Here is a 21,610-nt window from a genome sequence, read left to right as displayed (position 1 = left end):
ACAACTAGACAAAATAAAAATCCACATATAGAAAACATGAACACACATGAACCAGATTGACCTAATTGATATTTATAAAATACTCTCCCCAACAATAGTAGAATACACATTTTTTAAAAAATTAGGTGCACATAGAACATTTACAAAATGAACTATATTCTGAGGCATAAAAACAAGTCTCAATAAATTAAAAAAATAAAATTCTTATAAAGTATGTTCTTTAGTCACAAGATACTTAAACTAAAAGTTAATAACAGAAAGGTATTCTTTAAATTCCCAACTCTGGAAATTTTAAAAAAAATGTGAAAGGTAAAATGAAAAGGTAAAATGAAAGATAAAATGAAAGGTAAAATGGGGTCACTTATGGGAAGGAGGTTTAAAAGGGAGCTGGAAGGCCATTAAGGAGATGTGCCTTAGCACATCCTTATGGTGGAACCATGAACATTTGAACTGGGCCAAACCACAAATATTCCAAGGACTCAGCCATAACACCTGCAATCTGCTTTAGTAATAGCTTAGCAATAGCTTTCACAACCAATTACATTCAGTCAAGATTAGTTTCTGCCACCAACACCAATCAAAATTATTTGTAAATAACATATAAGCAGTCCCTTTTATCTCTCAAAACCTTTGACTTTTGTTCCCTGGAAGGACCCTATTTAGGTTGGGGCCCAAATCTGTGTTCCCTGAATTGCAATTCTGATAACCCCAAATAAGTATTTTGTTTTTTATTTTAGTCTGTCTCTTTCCTTGGTCAACACCTGTTTCTAAATAACCAAAGGGTCAAAGATGACATCACATGGAAAATTAAAAGATACTGGATGTAAGGGCAACATGGCTGTGACATCTGTCACCCCGTTGATCACCAGGGTTGATTTGGCTGATCTGGTTGTCCCCTTCCTCCCTCACAGCTCCATGTGCGCCCCTCCCAAAGATGCACACCCCACTGTAGAGGACAACCTTCTCTGATAGAGGAGGACTGCTCAGTCAGGAGTATACCCTAGCTGTGCTCCCCTGCTAGAATCTCCAAACAAACTCTCAAGGTCTATTTGTAGGAGAACATTGGGTAGTAAAGCTGTCAAGACTCCAGACACATCCAAATGAGATGCTGCATGTGTCAGACTGCCTTTATTTTAAATAAATTTAAAAAATTAAAAGATATTTTGTACTTAACAAAAATCAACACACAACATATTAAAATCTGTGGGGGTAGCTAAAGCAGTGCTTAGAGGGAAATTTATAGCATTATATGATTATATTAGAAAAATTCTCAAATCAATGAACTAAGCTTTTGCCTTAAACTAGAAGAAGAGCAAACCAAACCCAAATTAAACAGAAGGAAGCATGGGGTACCTGGGTGGCTCAGTTGGTTAAGCGGCCGACTTCGGCTCAGGTCATGATCTCGTGGTCCGTGAGTTTGAGCCCCGCGTCAGGCTCTGTGCTGACAGCTCAGAGCCTGGAGCCTGTTTCAGATTCTGTGTCTCCCTCTCTCTGACCCGCCCCCTGTTCATGCTCTGTCTCTCTCTGTCTCAAAAATAAATAAACGTTAAAAAAAAATAAACAGAAGGAACCAAATAATAAAGGTAATGTCAGAAGGAAATAGAAATATAATAGAGAAAATAAAAGATGCTAAACTCTAGTTTTTAGAAATGACTGTGCCAAGTCAAGGAGGCAAAATGAATTCAACATATTAAAGGGTGTAATACCAAATCATCTTGGCATAAACATTATCACTAGTTACAGAGACATCCTTACTTCCAGGCAGACAGCATTCTTACTGTTTTTCCTTGTTACTAGAAAACATTTTTCTTCCTGTTTTCCAGAAAATCTGGCACAAATATAAGTAGCCTATCTTTACTTTGCCTGGTTGCAAAGTCGGATGATTATGCATGTGGGAGTAGTACTTAGAATACTACTCTACTAAAGCATAACCCAAGAGGAAAATATGAGTCTGAACCAGACCTAGGTCAGCAGTAAGTCTTTGCCAGGAAGGTCTGAAATGAAACGAAAAAGTAGGCTTTGTCTTTCTTAGATACAATGTTGAAAAAAACATTCCCCTTAGCCGCTAAGTATGAAAAGAAATCCTCTTGCTTTGAAAACAAAGTGGATATTACTGTCTCATTGGGTTTTTCAAACAGAGAGACAGAGGTTTCAAGTTGCAACACTACCCCTTTTTCCACTTACAATGCACAATATTGTGAATATTAAGAAAAGAAAAATTCACTGGTATGTGAATATCTGAGATAGTAAGTTGTAAGACCCTAAGTGTCCAAAACTGTCCTGCCTTCTTAAGAATACTGTAACCTATCCCACACATGTTATTTTAAGCACTTCCATTGAATACTGCTTTTGAAATGACTTTTATTTTCAGACACTCCAGATGTAATCCCTTCACTGACCACACATGGTTTACTCTGAAAAATGCTGTCAAGAGCAAATTCTTTGAATCCATATTTCCTCAGATGACATGACCAAACTATTACGATTTCTCAGTGACATGTGGCAGTTGCATCTGTAACAAGTCATAACCAGGAGAAACTCTGGAAGCTCAGTGGTTGCACAATTTATATTCAACCAGGAGTTAAGTATTTTGGTCTTGAATGCCAGTGTGGCCTGAGGAATGCTAGCAGTCTCTTTTTCCAACTCTGCGGTGTACATACAAATGGGTTAAGTCCCTTACACAGCGCTTAGTCATTATCCTCTGTATATTTGGAGAGTGTTTTGTGTGTGGCAAATTAATGTAAACTCATCTTTGTTTGGCTTCTTCCAAGCTGTAACTCATTAAATTCTCTATCAGTGAGTTGTTCCACTTCTTTAGTCTGGGAAAAGTCTTTTCCAGACAGTCATCTGTAATTTTAGCCATTCCTCCTCTTTGCATACGTACAATTTAATTTGTCATAAAATACCACAGAGGGTCCATGAAGACTCACAAGTTTCAAAGCCAGAAATATGATGACAAGCTTTCCTTGAACTTCTTTCTACTCTCCACTCCAAAGTCCATGGCTCCATACTAGGGACCCAACCATGACATTGACTCCTGATCCTTACTGTCAACCTGAGACATGCCCCAAAATATAGCCATTCTTAAAAAGCCTAATTTCCAGGGCACCTGGAAGTTGGTTAAGCATCTGGCGTGATTTGGGCTCAGGTCATGACCTCACAGTCTCATGAGATCGGGCCCTATGTCTTGCTCTGTGCTGAGCGAGGAGCCTGCTTAAGATTCTCTCTCTCTCCTTGTCCCTCTGCCTCTGTCCCCTGCTCATGCTCTCTCTTCCTCAAAACAAAAACAAAAACAAAAAAACAAAACAAAACAAAAACAAAAACAAAAACCCTAAGTGCTTGCAACAGCCCAAGACTTTTATTGGACTTATAAGAAAAATGTTAGTCAAACCACTTCCAACCAAAAGTACCTCCCTGTCCCAAAAAGGAAACTAATGAGAATCAAAATGTAGTTTCCAGAAGAAACCTTTCATACCAGCTACCAGGAAAAAAGAGACGTTCACTACATAAAATATGGCATTGTGGTAAAGACAACTAAGACTTCTAGCTTATAGTTCTGCCTCTGTTCACTTACTTGCTGGCCTTACGTAAATCTTTCCATCTCTCAGGGCCTTACATCTCTGAGATCTTTCTGGCTTTCAAAGTTTATGATTCTAGTGATATGAAAATTAAGTGGTAGAGTAAGGAGAACTTTTATTTATTTTTATGCATTTTATTTTTTAATTGTGGTAAAATATACATAAAGTGCCAAATTAATCATTTTAAATGTACATTTCAATGATATTAAATAAATCTACATTGTTGTGCAATCATCATCAACATCCATCTGTAGAACTTTTTTCATCTTCCAAAACTAAAACTCTGTACTCATTAAATGGTCATTTTCCATTTCACCCTGGCCCCAGCCCCATGCAACCACCTTTCTACTTTCTGTCTCTATGAATGTGACTACTCCAGATATCTCATGTAAGTGAAACCACACAGTATTTGTTTTTTTTTTTTGACTGGTTTATTTTACTTAGCATATCTTCAAGGGTCATCAATGTTGTAGCATATCTCAGAATCTCTTCCTTTTTAAGGCTCAATGATATTCCATTTTCTATAAATACCACCTCTTGTTTATCCATTCATCTGCCAATGGAAATGGGTTAATAGGAAATTTATTTTTTAACTATCTGCTATCGTGCAAATTTCCTTCCCAATCAAGTATTTAGCTACAAGTCAAAATCATGTAGAAAGTTTTTAGAAGTACAGATTCTTGGGCATAACTTTAGAATTACTAAATCAGAATTTCCATATGAAACCTACAAATCTGTATTTTAATAAGACTGAAGCCCCACATTCTTATCAAAAGGTAGTTGTGCAGCTCTCCCCTTCCTAAAAATGTATTGCTTGTGGGATGACCTGAGCATCAGTCTCTATACCACATCCAATATAGTCTTGACCAGTTGTAGTTAAAATTGAAATGTGAAATAAGTCAGGAAGAAATACATATGTGTGGAGGGAATGGGTGGGTGCCTAGTCCTGCCTCAGGGTAAAGCATTGTGGCTGAAGCAGAAACATGAAACTCCCAGAAGCAGTGCATGTTGGGAGACTGAAGTTCTTACTGCACTGTTTATGGTTCATAGTACTAAGAGACCAAATTGTGGGCGTAGGATAGAATTGCACCCTGGATGCATCAAAGCAGCTCTATGTGGACACTGATCAGATATTTAAAACCTTCTAATATGTAAGGAGCATAGGAGATTCATCCATAAAAATAAGTATAGAGTTAACACAGTCAAATAAAAATCACAAAGCCTCCTTGTTGACAATCTCCATTTTGCAAAAATCATTATATTTTAAAGAATGACTAAAGAGATAAAAATTAACGTGAAACTTATAAACATGACAACACAAGGGAAAAAGGACATTATACCAAGGCTCAGATGATATTCAGAGAAAATTAGAGAAAGCTGGCTATTCTCAAAATTATGTCAGGGATAAATGCGTTTTACAAAAAACAAGCAAATAAGCATAATGAACAGACTAAGAATATTAGTTAAGATAATACTTACTGCTATGACAAATTCCTCTCCCCCCCCCCATCCACATACACACATTTTAGTAGATTAAGAAAACAAAAGTTTATTTTTCTGGTACGTAAAATCCAAAATGTGGCAGTTGAGTTAACATGGCTGAGCAGTATGGGGACCCTGAGCTTGTCTTGTCCCTGAAATGCCGCTAGATCAGCATCAAAACATTTTGCACACCTAGGAAATTGATCTGAGGATTAACGAAACAATCTGCATAGCTTGAGACATAGAACTTGGCAGGTACACAATGCAGAGAGATGAATGAGGGGAGAGAAAAGCCATGGAGCCATGAAGGGTAGAGACCTGTTTTTGCAGAGAGAGATGGAGAGTGCAGCGCATCGGGATCATAAAGCACTCCCCCAAAAGTAGCTGGAGAGAGAGGGAAAGAGTGAAAACACTCTCAGGGGACTGGACAAGCAATCTCTTCCCCAAAACCATTGACAGGGAGAAAGGAGAGAATTTCAATAGCAATTTTTTGCTATTCAATTTTTTTTTAGTGTATATGTGTGTGTATCTATATATATATATATATATATATATATATATATATATATATATAATTTATTGTTGAATTGGTTTCCATACAACAACCAGTGTTCATCCCAACAAGTGCCCTCCTCAATGCCCACCACCCACTTTCCCCTCTCCCCCACCCTCCATCAACCCTCAGTTTGTTCTCAGTATTTAAGAGTCTCTTATGGTTTGCCTCTTTTCCTCTCTGTAACTTTTTTCCCCCCTTCCCCTCTCCCCTTGTCTTCTATTAAGTTTCTCAGGATCCACATAAGAGTGAAAACATATGGTATCTGTCTTTCTCTGCCTGACTTATTTCACTTAGCATAATACTCTCCAGTTCTATCCACGTTGCTACAAATGGCCAGATTTCATTATTTCTCATTGCCAAGTAGTATTCCATTGTATATATAAACTACATGTTCTTTATCCATTTGTCAGTCGATGGACATTTAAGCTCTTTCCATAATGTGGCTATTGTTGAAAGTGTTGCTATAAACATTGGGGTGCAAGTGCCCCTATGCATCAGCACTTGTGTACCCCTTGGGCAAATTCCTAGGAGTGCTATTGCTAGTGCTATTTGTTTGGGCAAATTCCTAGGAGTGCTGCTAGGGTAGATCTATTTTTAATTTTTTGAGGAACCTCCACACTGTGGATTCTATTAAATTTAGTGGAGCACAGAGTCTGAAGTTCTAGAGCTCAGTGCCTGGCAGTGCTCTGGTGAGGAAGTAGGGTGAATCCCCAAGAGCAGACAGTGGGGGCTGAGGGGTCTGAGTGCCACACAGGGAGAAGCAGTTCCCCTGCTTGGAGAGCATTTGGTAGAGGCCATATAGCCTCCCCTTGGGCAAAAACCCCAGTGGACCCTGGAGAGCTGCCACATTTACTGATATTGGAAAAAAGATGCCAGAGTAGAGCAAACCTGGTACTGGCTGTGTGTTGTGATTTACTATGAACTCTGAGCCTCTGCCACTGCACAATCACAGGAACATTTTCTGGGGCAACCCAGCACCTGGCCATTGCTCAAGGAGACCCTCCCCCAGAGAATCAGCATGGGTCAAAGCAGTGGGGGTCTCTGAAGTGTGGGGTTTTGGAACACAGTTCCATTTGAGATAAAACTCTGGATAAAACACCTAGCAAGCAGAAAGCTTGGACACAAGACAAGGTAAAGGTGGGGAGTGGACAGAAGCCTGAGACAAAGGAAGAGTGCTTGATTGCATGTCTGTGAATGCATGAAATTTCTGCACCAGAGACTAGAGAGCAAGGTAAAGCCATTTTCACCTCTAGTGTCTGCATGCACATATACAGATCAACCTCAGTGAGCTAAGCAGTGCCACCAAATAGAGAACGGAGACTTAACACTAAACCCCACCCATCTGCACCTTCTAGGCACATCCCCTAGAAGACCAGCACAAACCTCTTCCACCTGCCTATTACTCTATGGAATATAGTCTGCTACAAAGTTTCAGTTATAGGAGAAACTAGATGTAACTTCATTAAGGTTTCATTCTGTTTGCTTGTTCATTTGTTTGTTTGTTTTCCATCCTTCTGTTTTTGCTTACATTGTTTTCTTTCTTCTTTCTTTTCTTTCTCTTTCTTGGATACAAAAAGAGAAAATTTATTTATTTATTTATTTATTTATTTACTTATTTACTTAATTTATTTTATTATTAGAACAGTATTTTTAATTTTTAAAAAAATTTTAAACTTTTTTCCCTTTCTCTTTTTTCTCTTTTCTATCAAGTTTCTCTCAACAAGCAGACCAAAATACCGCTGGGATCTAGCTTCCTTTATTTGATTTGTTTTGTTTTGTTTTTAATTTTTTAATTTTTATTTTATTAATTTTTTTTCTTCCTGCAAAATGACAAAATGGGAGAAATTCACCCCAAAAGAAAGAACAGAAAGAAATGATGGACAGGGATTTAATCAACACAGATTTAAGTAAGATGTCTGAACTAGAATTTAAAACCACAATTATAAGAATAATATCTGGGGTTGAAAAAAGAATAGAAGACACAGATAATTCCTTTCCACAGAGAGAAAAGAACTAAAATCTAGACAGGTCGAAATTAAAAAGGCTATAACTGAGATGCAATCTAAAATGGATGCCCTGATGGCAAGGATGGATGAAGCAGAGCAGCAAATCAGTGATATAGAAGATAAAATCATGGGAAATAATGAGGCAAAAAAATGAAGAGGGAAACAAAGGCAAAAGATTATGATACAAGACTTAGAGAACTGAGCGACTTATTAAAGAGAATAACATTTGTCTCACAGGAGTCACAGAATATGAAGATAAACAAAAAGGAGCAAAAGGTTTATGTGAGCACAATAGAACTGAAAACGCTCCTAATCTACTGAAAGACACAGACATCCAAATCCAAGAAGCACAAAGAACTCCCATTAGATTCAAAAAACCTGATCATCACGAATCACAGTCAATCATTTGATTGGAGCATTATAAAAAAACAAAAACAAAAACAAAAACGTGGGCTAAATGCTGATAAAAAACAAACAAACAAACCAAGACCCACCTATGTTCTTCCTAGAAGATACTCATTTCAGACCTAAAGACACCTGCAGACTGAAAGTAAGGAGATGGGAATAAAAAAGAAAGTAGGGGGATGGAGAACCATCTGTCATGCTAATAGATGTCAAAAGAAAGCCAGAGTAGCCATACTTATATCAGACAAATTAGATTTGAAAATAAAGACTATAACAAGAGATGAAGAAGGGCATTATATCATAATTAAAGGGTCTATCCACTAAGAACATCTAACAATTGTAAATATTTATTCCCCAAACTTGAAAGCACCAAATAGATAAATCAATTAATCACAGACATAAAGAAGTTCATTGATAATAATGCAATAGTAATAAGGGACTTTAACACCCCACTTACAACAATGGACTTCTAAGCAGAAAATCAACAAGGAAACAATGGCTTTGAATAACACACTGGACAAGATGTACTTAACAGATATATTCAAAACATTTCATCCTAATGCAACAGAATATACATTCTTCTTGAGGGTACATGAACATTCTCCAGAATAGATATATACTTGGTCACAAATCAGCCCTCAACAAGTAGAAAAATGATTGATATCATATCATGAATATCTGCAAACCACAATGCTACAAAACTTGACATCAACCACAAGAAATATTTTGGAAAGACCATAAATACTTGCAGATTAAAGAACATCCTACTAAAGAATGAATGGGTTAACCAAAAAATTTTAAAGGAAATTAAAGAGTATATGTAAACCAATGAAAATGAAAACATGACAGTCCAAAACCTTTGGGATGCAGTGAGGGCAATCATAAGAGGGAAGTATATAGCAATCCAGGCCTTCCTAAAGCAGGAAGAAATATCTTAAATACACAACCTAACCTTACACCTAAAGTAGCTGGAAAAAGAACAGCAAATAAAGCCTTCAGCAGCAGAAGGAAAATAATAAAGATTAGAATAGATATCAATGACATCGAAGAAGAAGAAGAAGAAGAAGAAGAAGAAGAAAGAAAGAGAAAGAAAGAAGAAAATGAACGGTTCAACAAAGCCAGGAACAGATGCCTTGAAAGAATCAACAAAACTGATGAACCCCTAGCCAGAATGATCAAAAAGAACAAGGAAAGGACCCAAATAAATAAAATCACGAATGAAAGAGGAGAGATCACAAACAACACAACAGAAATAAAAACAATAATAAGAGAATATTAGGAGCAATTATATGCCAACAAATTGGCCAATCTGGAAGAAATGGACAAATTCCTAGAAACATATAAACTACCAAAATAAAACAGGAAGAAATAGAAAATATGAACAGACCCATAACCAGTAAAGAAATTCAATCTCCCAACAAACAGGAGTCCAGAGCTGGATGGCTTCCTAGGGGAATTCCACCAAACATACAAAGAAGAGTTAATACTTATTCTCTTGAAGCTGTTCCAAAAAATAGAAATGGAAGGAAAACATCCAAACTCATTCTATGAGACCAAAATTACCTTGATTTCAAAACCAGACAAAGACCCCACTAAAAAGAATTATAGACCAATTTCCCTGATGAACATGGATGCAAAAATTCTCAACAAGATACTAGCAAATCGAACCCAACAGTACATTAAAAGAATTATTCACCACAATCAAGTGGGATTTGTTTCTGTGGTGCGGGGCAGGGGGGTTCAATATCTGCAAATCAATCAATCTCATACATAATATTAATAAAAGAAAGGATAAGAAACACATGATCTTCTCACTAGATGTAGATAAAGCATTTGACAAAATACAGCAACCTTTCTTGATAAAAAAAAAAAAAACCTCAAAGTAGGGATAGAAGGAACATACCTCAACATCATAAAGGACGTATATGAAAGACCCATAACTACTATCATCCTCATTGGGGAAAAACTGAGAGCTTTCCACCTAAGGTCAGGAACATGACAGAGATGTCCACTCTCACCACTGTTGTTCAACATAATACTGGAGGTTCTAGCCTCAGCATCAGACAGCAAAAAGAAATAAAGGCATCCAAATTAGCAAGGAGGAAGTCAAACTTTTACTCTTTGCAGACAATATGATACTTTACATGGAAAACTTGAAAGATCCCACCAAAAACTGCTAGAACTGATACATAAATTCAGCAAAGTCACAGGATATAAAATCAATGTACAGAAATCTGTTGCATTTCTATATACCAATAATGAAGCAACAGAAAGGCAAATCAAGGAATCAGTCCCATTTAAAATTGAACCAAAAACCATAAGATATCTAGGAATAAACCTAATCAAAGATGTAAAAGATCTGTACACTGAAAACTGTAGAAAGCTTATGAAAGAAATTGAAGAGGACACAAAGAAATGAAAAGCATTCTATACTTTTGGATGGGAGGAAACAATATTGTTAAAGTGTCGATACTACCCAAACCAATCTACACATTCAATGCAATTCCTATCAAAATAACACCAGCATTCTTCACAGAGCTAAGCAAATAATTCTAAAATTTGTATGGAACCAGAAAGACCCTGAATAGTGAAAGTAATGTTGGAAACGAAAACCAAAGCTGGAGGCAGCACAATTCACGAGTTCAACTTGTATTATAAAACTGTAATCATCAACACAGTATGATACTAGCACAAAAACAGACACATAGATTAATGGAACAGAATAGAGAAACCAGAATTGGACCCACAAATATATGGCCAACTAATCTTTGACAAAGCAGGAAGAAATATCCAGTGGAAAAAAAGACAATCTCTTCAGCAAATGGTGTTGGGAAAACTGGACAATGACATGCAGAAGAATGAGCCTGGACCACTTTCTTACACCATACAAAAAAAAAATAAACTCAAAATGGGTGAAAGGTTATGAAAGATCTAAATGAAAGTCAGGAAACCATCAAAATCTTAGAGGAGAAAGCAGGCAAAAACCTCTTTGCCTTGGCTGCAGCAGCTTCTTACTAGACATGTCTCCAGAGGCAAGGGAAACAAAAGCAAATATGAACTATTGGGACCTCATCAAGGTAACAAGCTTCTGTACAGCAAAGGAAACAATCAACAAAGCTAAAAGGCAACTGACAGAATGGGAGAAAACATTAGCAATGACATATTTGATAAAGGGTTAGCATCCAAAATCTATAAAGAACTTATCAAACTCAACACCCAAAACATAAATAATCCAGTGAAGAAATGGGCAAAATTCATGAACAGACACTTCCAAAGAACACATCCAGATGGCTATCAGACACATGAGAAAATGCTCAACATCACTCATCATCGGGGAAATACAAATCAAAACCACAATGAGATACCACCTCACACCTGTCAGAATGGCTAAAATTAACAACTCAGGAAACAAAAGATGTTGGCAAGGATATGGATGAAGGAGAAGACTTTTGCACTGCTGGTGGGAATGCAAACTGGTGCAGCCACTCTAGAGAATAGCATGGAGGTTCCTTAAAAAATTAAAAATAGAGTTACCTTATGACCCAGCAATTGCACTACTGGGAATTTATCCAAAGGATACAAAAATGCTGATTCAAAGAGACATGCACTCCAATGTTTATAGCAGCACTGCCAAATGGACTAATGAATAGATAAACAAGTTGTGGTATATATATATATATATATACACACATATATACACAATTGCATATTACTTGGCGATGAAAAAGAATAAAATCTAACCATTTGCAACAACATGGATGGAACTAGAGTATATTATGCTAAGTGAAATAGGTAAGTCATATAGATAAATATCACATGATTTCACTCATATGTAGAATTTAAGAAACACAATGGATGAACACAGCAGAAGGGAACGAGAAGATAAAAACAGAGAGTGAGGCAAATGATAAGAGACTCTTAAATACAGAGAAAAAATTGAGGATTGCTGGAGGGTGTTGGGTGGGAAGATGGGCGAAATGGGTGATGGGCATTAAGGAGGGCACTTGTTGGGATGAGCACTGGGTTTGATATGCAAGTGATGAATGACTAAATTCTGCTCCTGAAATCATTATTGTATACTATGTTAACTAACTTGGATTTAAATAATATGATATATAATATAATATAATATAATATAATATAATATAATATAATATAATATAATACAAAATGTTTCTGCTTCGCAGGTGGCTCTCCACCAATTGTCATTTACAAAACCACACTCTTCCTACCATGTGGCTCCACCATCTTTGACACATGGCTTTTAAGTTTGCCATGGAATGGGAAATAGCATGGAGGACTGAATGTGGGAGATTTTTATGGGCCAGATGTGGATGTGGTTTGGAGAAACCCTTCATATATTTTATCAGTAGAATTTGATTGCATGGATATACCTAACTGCAAGAGGGGCTGAGAAATGTTGCCCAGTGAGTGTGCAGGAGAAAGGTGAATCAGATTAGATGAACAGCTAGTCAGTCTCTTGTACCCTGGCTAAAAAAGGCCTACAGAATGAAATGTACATATAATAACCTGGGAAGAATAGAGAAGATTGGGGGAGGTAATACGGAAATAGAAGAGCAATAACAGAAATTAATCCCATTCAGGAAGCAAAGAGCAGAACTGAAATGAAAAAACTTATGGAGCCTGCTCAGGACTCAGAAAAGGAAAAATATCTGAAATTACAAAAAACAAATGATAGATATGGAGAGCTGAGAAGTGAGAACATAGATTTTAATCTCAGACTTACAGATGCTCCAAAAGAAGAAACCAGAACACAGAATAGATAGGAATAAAGATATAACTGAAGAAGATTTCTTAAAAAAAGAGTCCCAAATATGCAGATATGAATGGACAACCATGGTCCAGGTAAATGCAGTGAAAAGATATCCATACCAAATATACTGTGGAAGAATTTTGGAATTAGAAGGATAAGAAAAAAGATATCCTATAAGCATACATGCAAGCAAATAAATCAACAATAGGTTATAAGCTAAGCAACAAAAACAGATTGCCAAATATTTTCCTCTGCAACTTGACATTCCAGGAGATAATGTTGCAACATCTTTTGATTCTGAGGGAAGGAGGTTTGATGAAAGAATTTTACAGGAAGAGTCAATGCATTACTCAGATAGTAAGACAACAGAATGAAATTCTCAAATATGCAAGAATTCAAAAATATTTGACTCTGGGCACCAGGGTAGATTAATCAGTTAAGCCTCTGACTTTACCTCAGGTCATGAACTTGGAGTTCATGAGTTTGAGCCCTGCATCAGGCTCTGTGCTGACAGATCAGAGCTTGGAGCCTGCTTTGGATTCTCTCTCTCTCTCTCTCTCTCTCTCTCTCTCTCTCTCTCTCTCAGTCCTTCTCCTGCTCACACTCTGTCTCTCTCTCTCTCTCTCTCAAAAATAAATAAACATCAAAAAAAATTTTTTAAATATTTGTCTCAAGTAATCTTTTAAAAAGTAAAGAAATAGAGAATAAACCAATTTTTTTTTTTTACTGAATAGCATACTCTAGATGGGAATAAATAAAATTAAATGCCTCAAGAATGGGAATCTTATGGGTAAAAAATACTATTGCAATAACATTAATACTCACAAAACAGGGGCCCCTGGCTGGCTCAGTCAGAGGACTATCCAACTCTTGATCTTGGAATCCTGATTTTGAGCCCCAGGTTGAGTGTAGATTACCAAAAAAATAAATAAACTTAAGGAAAAAAATGCATGAAGCATAGGTTAAATTTTTTAAAACATGTGTTTATAAAATTAAATACAAATGTCCAAAATAATTATTTAAAAAAAATTTTTTTAACATTTGTTTATTTTTGAGGGACCAAGAGAGACAGAGTGTGAGCAGAGGAGGGACATAGAGAGAAGGAGACACAGAATATGAAGCAGGCTCCAGGCTCTGTGCAAGTTGTCAGCACAGAGCCCGACGCGGGGCCCGAACCCACAGACCAAGAGATCATGACCTGAGCCGAAGTCAGACGCTCAACCCCCTGAGCCACCCAGGCACCCTCAAAATAATTATTAAAAGTAAATATATAAGATATGGAGTTATGCTAATATGGTTCATATTATCAGAAACTAGGAAGTGATTATAGGGAAGAGAGGTGGGTTGGGCAAGAATAAAAATATGCAATATTTTTTAAATGTAATTTTCAGTCTTGACATTAGAAAGAATGTTGGGGGGAGCAGAAAGAATGTTAGAGAACAATAGATTAAAATGATGTTATTTTATTTTATTTTATTTTATTTTATTTTATTTTATTTTATTTTATTTTATTTTAAAGGATGCTTCTAAACTTTAAAGTTAACCACAACCATAATTTCAAATAGGATAAGAACTCTGGCTCAAAGGGAATATGGGTAACAATTCCCATTCAACCTTCTTTCAACTTGTCACTACATAGCTGTTGAAAGCAAAAATAGATGAAAATTCCCAATAACACTGAACACAAAGACTGAAAGACATTCAGAATCTAGGAGGGATTAGTACTAGCTGAAAGACAGTTGGTGGAGCTGGTTTCTAACACACTCTCACTTCATTTCATGGAACAAAATTCCTAACAGTGGGTTTCATGCCTCAGCCACCATCTATCCCAGGACCTATAACAACTAGGACACTGCAAATATCCATCTGTATCCATTGACAGATGCTCTCTCAAGTATCCACTGCCTAATTCCAGATACTACAAACTGGAAAACAATCAGGCACAAAGTAAAAGGAAATTTCTGGGTTCAATGCATCTTCTGAGGCAAGTATTCTGACAAAGTACTTAGGTAAGAAAGAATAGGATGCAGTGCATGCCCAAAAACTAATTTTTCAGACACTCTTTTCACTTCAAATGAACAATGAACTAATTTATGGGCAGGGGAAAAAGAAAACCAGAAAGAAAAGAAAATCAACTTAGAACAGAGCCAAGTTATACTCCATCAAAGTAAGCAATATGGAAGCTGGTGACAAATTCAGGAGCTGTGGAGATGAACATGATATAAAGCTGGAGAAGAGACAAGAAGGGGAGAAGGGAAGAGAAGGGAAGAAAAGGAAAGAAAACGGAAGAGATGTGAGATGGCTGTGTAACCCAATTTCTTCCACCAAGTCACACAGGTGGAAAGAGGAGGAATAAGTAGAAAGCAACAACAAAGAGCCTAGGAAAAAATATTGCAGAAGAAAAAGGGTAAAGAAATGTTTGGGACTTCAAGGTGTCCCCCCAAAAAACATATTTGCCTCTGTTTTCTCTTGGCAGTCCAGTCAAAGGATTAAAAGAATTTGAAATACACACACACACACACGCACACACACACAGCATTAACTTAACAAGACAAAGAGAACAAGAGAAGATTAAGAGTAGATAAGAGATATGAACAAAATTTGAAAACCAAAAAGCAGATAGAAGAAAAGTACCTGACCCTACAAAGGTAATGGTCGTTGGGGACAGTATACAAGCCACCTGGCACTACAGACACCAGGAAGGCCTCCAGGTACCTTTTGTAAGTTAGAATTAAGAGTGGAGGTATCACTTAAAAGTATATAAAGGAGGAGATAGACCCCTAGATCTCCTCCCAAACTCTGAATCCTGGCAATGACTCACCCCTATATGGCTAAGGTAAATCTTTTGGACAAGCTGAACAAAAGAGATGCTGGAATCAGGAATTCTGGGCATAGCTGAGAGTAGAGTTTGAATTCTATAATTTCTGTAAGAATAGGAAGATCAAACCAAGAGATCCAACATATGATTGTGACACTCAGGTCCCTTTCCTCCCACTCGGCTCTAAAGCATAGGAAGCCACAGTTATTCCCTATTGACAAGGACTGGAGTACTCCTCACTAGGGAAACTCACCTGCCCAAGAGGCAAGACTGACAGGTATTGGCAGAAAAATGTAGGGGCCTCCGTCCACTCAAACTTTAGGGAAGCTATTACTTGATAAACCTCTCCCACACCACACAGAGCTTACAAATGATCTTTAAGGGGCCTCAGGTCATCAGAAGTTGAGGAGAATCCCAAACACAAAAGAGACCAAAACACACAAAGAGAAGCAAAGGAACTCAGGAGAGACAGCACAGGGAGCAGAAATAAATTTAAAAAGAAAGAAATGAAGGGGCGCCTGGGTGGCTCAGTCGGTTGAGCGTCCGACTTTGTCTCAGGTCATGATCTCGCAGTCCGTGAGTTCCAGCCCCAAGTAGGGCTCTGTGCTGAGAGCTCAGAGCCTGGAGCCTGTTTCAAATTCTGTGTCTCCCTCTCCTCTACCCCTCCCTCCACTTGCACTCTGTCTCCCTCTGTCTCAAAAATAAATATTACAAAATTTTTTTAATTAAAAAAATTAATAAAAAGAAAGAAATGAAAAAGAAAATAATATCCTCAAAAAAGATGAGAGAAATACTAAATTTAAAAAGAAACAGGATTCTATTTTAAAAAGATGTGTTCAGGGAACACAAAGATGCCTTTGGCTACTAAGGATTCAAAATTCAATTAAAAGGTCGAAAGAAAGCTAAGAAAATTTGTCAGTAGAACAAAAAAGATAAAAGATGGGAAATAGTGAAGAAAACATAGAATATTAGAGATACAAACTAGGGTGGCCAATATCCAAATAACAGGATAAGAAATATTAGAGAAAATGTAAGAGAGAAAATATCATATTAAAATGTAAATTTCTAGAACCAGACAGCATGATGTTCCAGATTGAAGGTCTATTTCACACAACTCAATAAATGAATAAACACTTCTCAAGTTACATAGTAGTGACATTTAAGAACCTCAAAAATAAAAATCCTAAAAGCTCCCAACTGGGGGAACAAAATCAGTGTACAAAGTACACACAGGAGTTTTCAAAAGTAACACTAAACTGTGCAAGTAAAAAGAGTGGGGACAGCAAATTATAAAAGAAAAATATTTATAAGCTACAATTTTGTAGCAGAATTGTAAAATTTTGCAAAATTTGTAGCAAAAATGTATGAGGGTAAAATTAAAAAAAAATTTTTTTAAACATGTAAATTCTCAAAATTTTACTTCACTCTCTTCCTCAAGAAGCTTCTGGAATATAAGCTGTACTGAAACAAGGAAAGAGGGGTGCCTGGGTGACTCAGTGGGTTCGGTGTCTGACCCCTGAGTTTTGCTCAAACCATGATCTCACAGTTTGTGGGTTTGAACCCCCCTGCGTTTACTTGGGATTCTCTCTCACTCTCTGCCCCTTCCCCTCTCCCATTTGCTGTTGTGAAGCAAATTTCCAAGATGATAGCTGTGCTCTGGGTCCCAATAAAAGGATGTCTCTAAAAGAACTCCAGAAAGGATGTCTCCAAGAGAAAAGTAAAACTGGTAAATTGAGAAGGGATTAACCTTCTATGGGAAAGTTTAGGAATGAATTAATGATGAATATGTCAAAATTAATCAAATAATAAATAGGCAATTATTTAGGGAAAGTAAAACAGTTGCATCTATACTACATTATATGCCTGATAAGAGAAATACACCTATTGTAATTTTGTAAACATTAAGGGCCGCCAAGGAGTCTTGGTTTCGGCTCAGGTCACAATCTGAGAGTTCATGACTTCAAGCCCTGCATTGGGCTCTGTGCTGACCATGTGGAGACTTCTTGGGATTTTTTTCTCTCCCTCTCTCTCTTCCCCTCCTCTGTATGCACACACACTCTGTCTCTCAAAATAAGTAAACTTAAAAAAAATAATTCTTTTGAGAATATTTTCATAATTTTTCTATCAATCAATATTTAATGTTTACATTTAAAAAGATAATATGAGGGGCGCCTGGGTGGCGCAGTCGGTTAAGCATCGGACTTCAGCTCAGGTCACGATCTCGCGGTCCATGAGTTCGAGCTCCGCGTGGGGCTCTGGGCTGATGGCTGGGAGCCTGGAGCCTGTTTCCGATTCTGTGTCTCCCTCTCTCTCTGCCCCTCCCCCGTTCATGCTCTGTCTCTCTCTGTCCCAAAAATAAATAAAAAACGTTGAAAAAAAATTTAAAAAAAATAAAAAGATAATATGAGACAGATAATCCTCATATTCCATAGTATGACAAAAAATTCAAACCAATAAAATCAAGAGATGGCAATGTAAGCATGTTATTTAGACCAAGAAGATAGTTACCAGAAGACACCAAGCAAAAGAGTTCAAGGGTTATCATTGGACAATGGGAATTAAAATGGTCAAGTTTAACCCAAGACGAGGCAGAGAACTGCTTTTCTTTGTAGTAGGCTTGTCATAAGCTATCTCTCATTTTAACTAGAATATTAAATATATGTTAATAAGAAAAGGATGTAAGTGTATGAGAAAATATTCTTTGGGTGATATAGAGGAAGAAAATGATCTAGTACAAGATCCAAAAGAACTTTTCAAGAAAATGCTCAGAATCCTCAGTGAAGAGGATAAAACCTCTATAAACACGAAGCCAAAATCACAAGGAAATAAAAAAACAAATCAGAAAAGACAACACGAAGTTAGATGGACTGAAACAGAGCTAATAACATAGTAGAATAAAAATTGACATTGGAAACTGTAAAGAATATAAAAACTTTTGCAGAAAATAAAAACAATATTATTGAGGACATACTTAAGCAGCCATCCAAGAAGACAAAGAAAAAGGACGAGATGAAAATGATGAAGGAAAAAGATTCATGAAAATTGAGGTTAGAGAAGAGGTCTACTAGAGAAGACACAAGTGCTAATAAAGGCAAGCTCAAAATAAATAAAATAAAAATGATAATCAGAGTCTGCAATGGAGTGACATGTTGTGTTCCCCTCCCAAATTCATATAGTGAAAGTGAACCCTCAATGCGATGGTATTTGGAGGTGGAGGGCCTTTGAAAGGTAATTAGGACATGAGGGCAGAGTCCTAATAAATGGGATTTGTGCTCTTATGTAAGAGTCTCAGAACTCTCTGGCCCCTTCTATTACATGAGGTAGCAATGGTGGCATGGTGGTGAGCATAGCTGCCTTCCTTCTACTACATGAGGTTACACTGAAAAGATGGCTGGCTATGAACCAGAAAGTGTAGAACCAGAAAGACATCTATGGTTCTGTCTTTGAACCAGAAACATGGCTATGTATGAATCTTCCCCATTAGACACTAAATCTGCCATCACCTTAACCTTGGACTTCTCAGCCTCCAGAACTGTGAGAAATAAATTCCTGCTGTTTATAAGCTACTCAGTCCATGGTATTTTGTTATAGCAGCCTAAATAGACTAACACAGAGCCCCAATAGAACAAAATATTTTGAGCCGAAGAAAACAACTCTGTACATATATTAAAAGGCTCACTCCACTTTAGAAATTATCAGTAAAAAGAGGCACATCTTGCGGCACCTGGGTGGCTCAGTCGGTTGAGTGTCCAACTTCGGCCTAGGTCATGATCTCACGATTCGTGAGTTTGAATCCCACGTCAGGCTCTGTGCTGGCAACTTGGACCCTGGAGTCTGCTTTGGATTCTGTGTCTCCCTCTCTCTCTGCCCCTCCCCTGCTCATACTCTGTCTCTCTCTGTCTCTTAAAAACAAATAAATGTTAAAAAGAGGTACATCTTGACAAAGTTTTAACAACAACAGGACAGGACTATACTTCTCCATCCTCTTGGCTCAGGTTTGGCCATATGAACAGCTTTAGTCAATAAAACATGAGTTGAAGTGGTGCATGTTCCTTCTCAATAAAAGTTGTAAGAGCCAACACATGCTTTTGTGTTGCTCCTCACCCCATTCCAACTACCAGCCCAAGATAGATGCTATTCCTTCAGCTTGACCCCCAAATGGAGAAGATACAGAAAGAACAGAAAGAACAAAGCTGACTCTCTGCAAACATGCGTATGAAAGAGAAATGGTATTATAGGCCACTGCCATTCCAATGCTTGTATATGTCCACAGAATTACTTAGCAAAAGCTGACTGATATAGTGACCATAAATGCAAAAAATAATAAATGACTGAAATGAACTGCAATAGTAAAGATAAGAATGTGTTAACTGCTCTAAGAGGAAACTATGTAATATAAATTTATAAACAAAGAAAATGTAATAATAATTCAATATGATTAGTAAGAAACTTTTAATTATATTTCACTGATTGGCACATCAATCCTTTGGTGTTTTGCTTATTTTTAAATAGCTATCTCAAATTGAAATGTGCATGTGTGTGTTAATAGTTTTCAAGTCAAGGAAGACTTCCAAGGTAGTAGTGGAGAGAAAAGAGAATCAGGGAGGATATAATCTCCTGGGGAGTGGACATCTGGGTGAAGGAGACTTGGAGAAGAGAAGGACAAGAAAACATAATTCACTAAGGAAAAAATGAACAGGAACTAATGGGGAATAGTGAATCACATTTTAAAGATCTGCCTATCAGGTGGTGTAGATTATAAAGATGGTGTAGATTATAAAGGAATGTTATGAAATGGGCACTCTCATTTGGGGGGATATAGGAGGTACAGGGCAAGGCTGCAGGTCACTCTGACCTGGAGCATCTACAGAGATTCTATGCACACTCAAGGCATGAACAGCTCACTGAGGCTACTTGAAAGTAGCGTCCCTATCTACATAGAGGTTTTCAGTGAAATGTGTGCATAGAGTAGATTTTGGTAATAAAAAGAAAGTATGTCCCAAATCTAATGAAGATAACCCCCAGCTCCATGCAGAAAGAATCATGAACTTTCTGGATGAGAAGGTGACTTGAAATGCCACTTATTATCTCAATGCTATTTTGATAACTTTCTTACAATTTTCTTTCTTCTACAACTTTGTCACAACCTAAATTAATAAGCCACAATTTATGTTTTGATGTTTCCAGAACCCAGAGTATTATAAACAAATATTATGTTCTCCAAATATTTTTAAATATATTTGAGGGTTGAAAGAAATAAAAAAATAGGTACTTTTTAGTCTGGAGTCCATGACTGTCAAAAATGCATCGAGGATGATGGTAAATATTTTCAACAATTGTTTCTTGTTCTTGGAATATGTCCTCATTGACATCACATCTATTGGCCATTAAATAAGCTCTTTTCTGCATCGGTTCCAATTAACCCCAAGTTATATTTCATTTAATAGAAACAACAAATATGTAGAAAACCTTCATATAACATGTTTATTTTATTTAATCAGGTGTTGGGAATTTCTCCAAGGCTCAGAGAATCACACTGAATATGTAAAATATGAAACATATTTTTAAAGAACAGAGCCATTGGTTTTCAGAGTTGTTAATAAAATAGATGCCATGGGAGTTACAGGGATCACCATTTTGCTTCTTTGTGAAATAAAGAATAAACCTTACTGCTGGGGGTTAGGAATGCCCTTAACAAAGAAGTGATGCATAATTTATTTAAAATTTTAATTACCAGAAATAACCATAGATGCATACTTCAGTGAAATGTGTTTAGACATAAAAACTGATAAAAATTAAACACGAGACACATCTCAGTGAAGATAAAGGAAAATGTTTTTGTTCAAAAACCTGCTGACCTCATCAAGTGGAATTAATTTTTAAAATGTGATGAACTGGGAGGAAGATGAACAAACACTGTGTAACTGTTAAGTAATAGGTGGTGAGAAAAAACATCAGGCGTAAAACTCTCTTCCTTTGGTGGCTAAATAG

Source organism: Prionailurus viverrinus, chromosome B2 (assembly GCF_022837055.1).
Source record: "Prionailurus viverrinus isolate Anna chromosome B2, UM_Priviv_1.0, whole genome shotgun sequence".
NCBI classification, from domain to species: domain Eukaryota; kingdom Metazoa; phylum Chordata; class Mammalia; order Carnivora; family Felidae; genus Prionailurus; species Prionailurus viverrinus.
Note: the sequence above shows the minus strand (reverse complement) of the source record.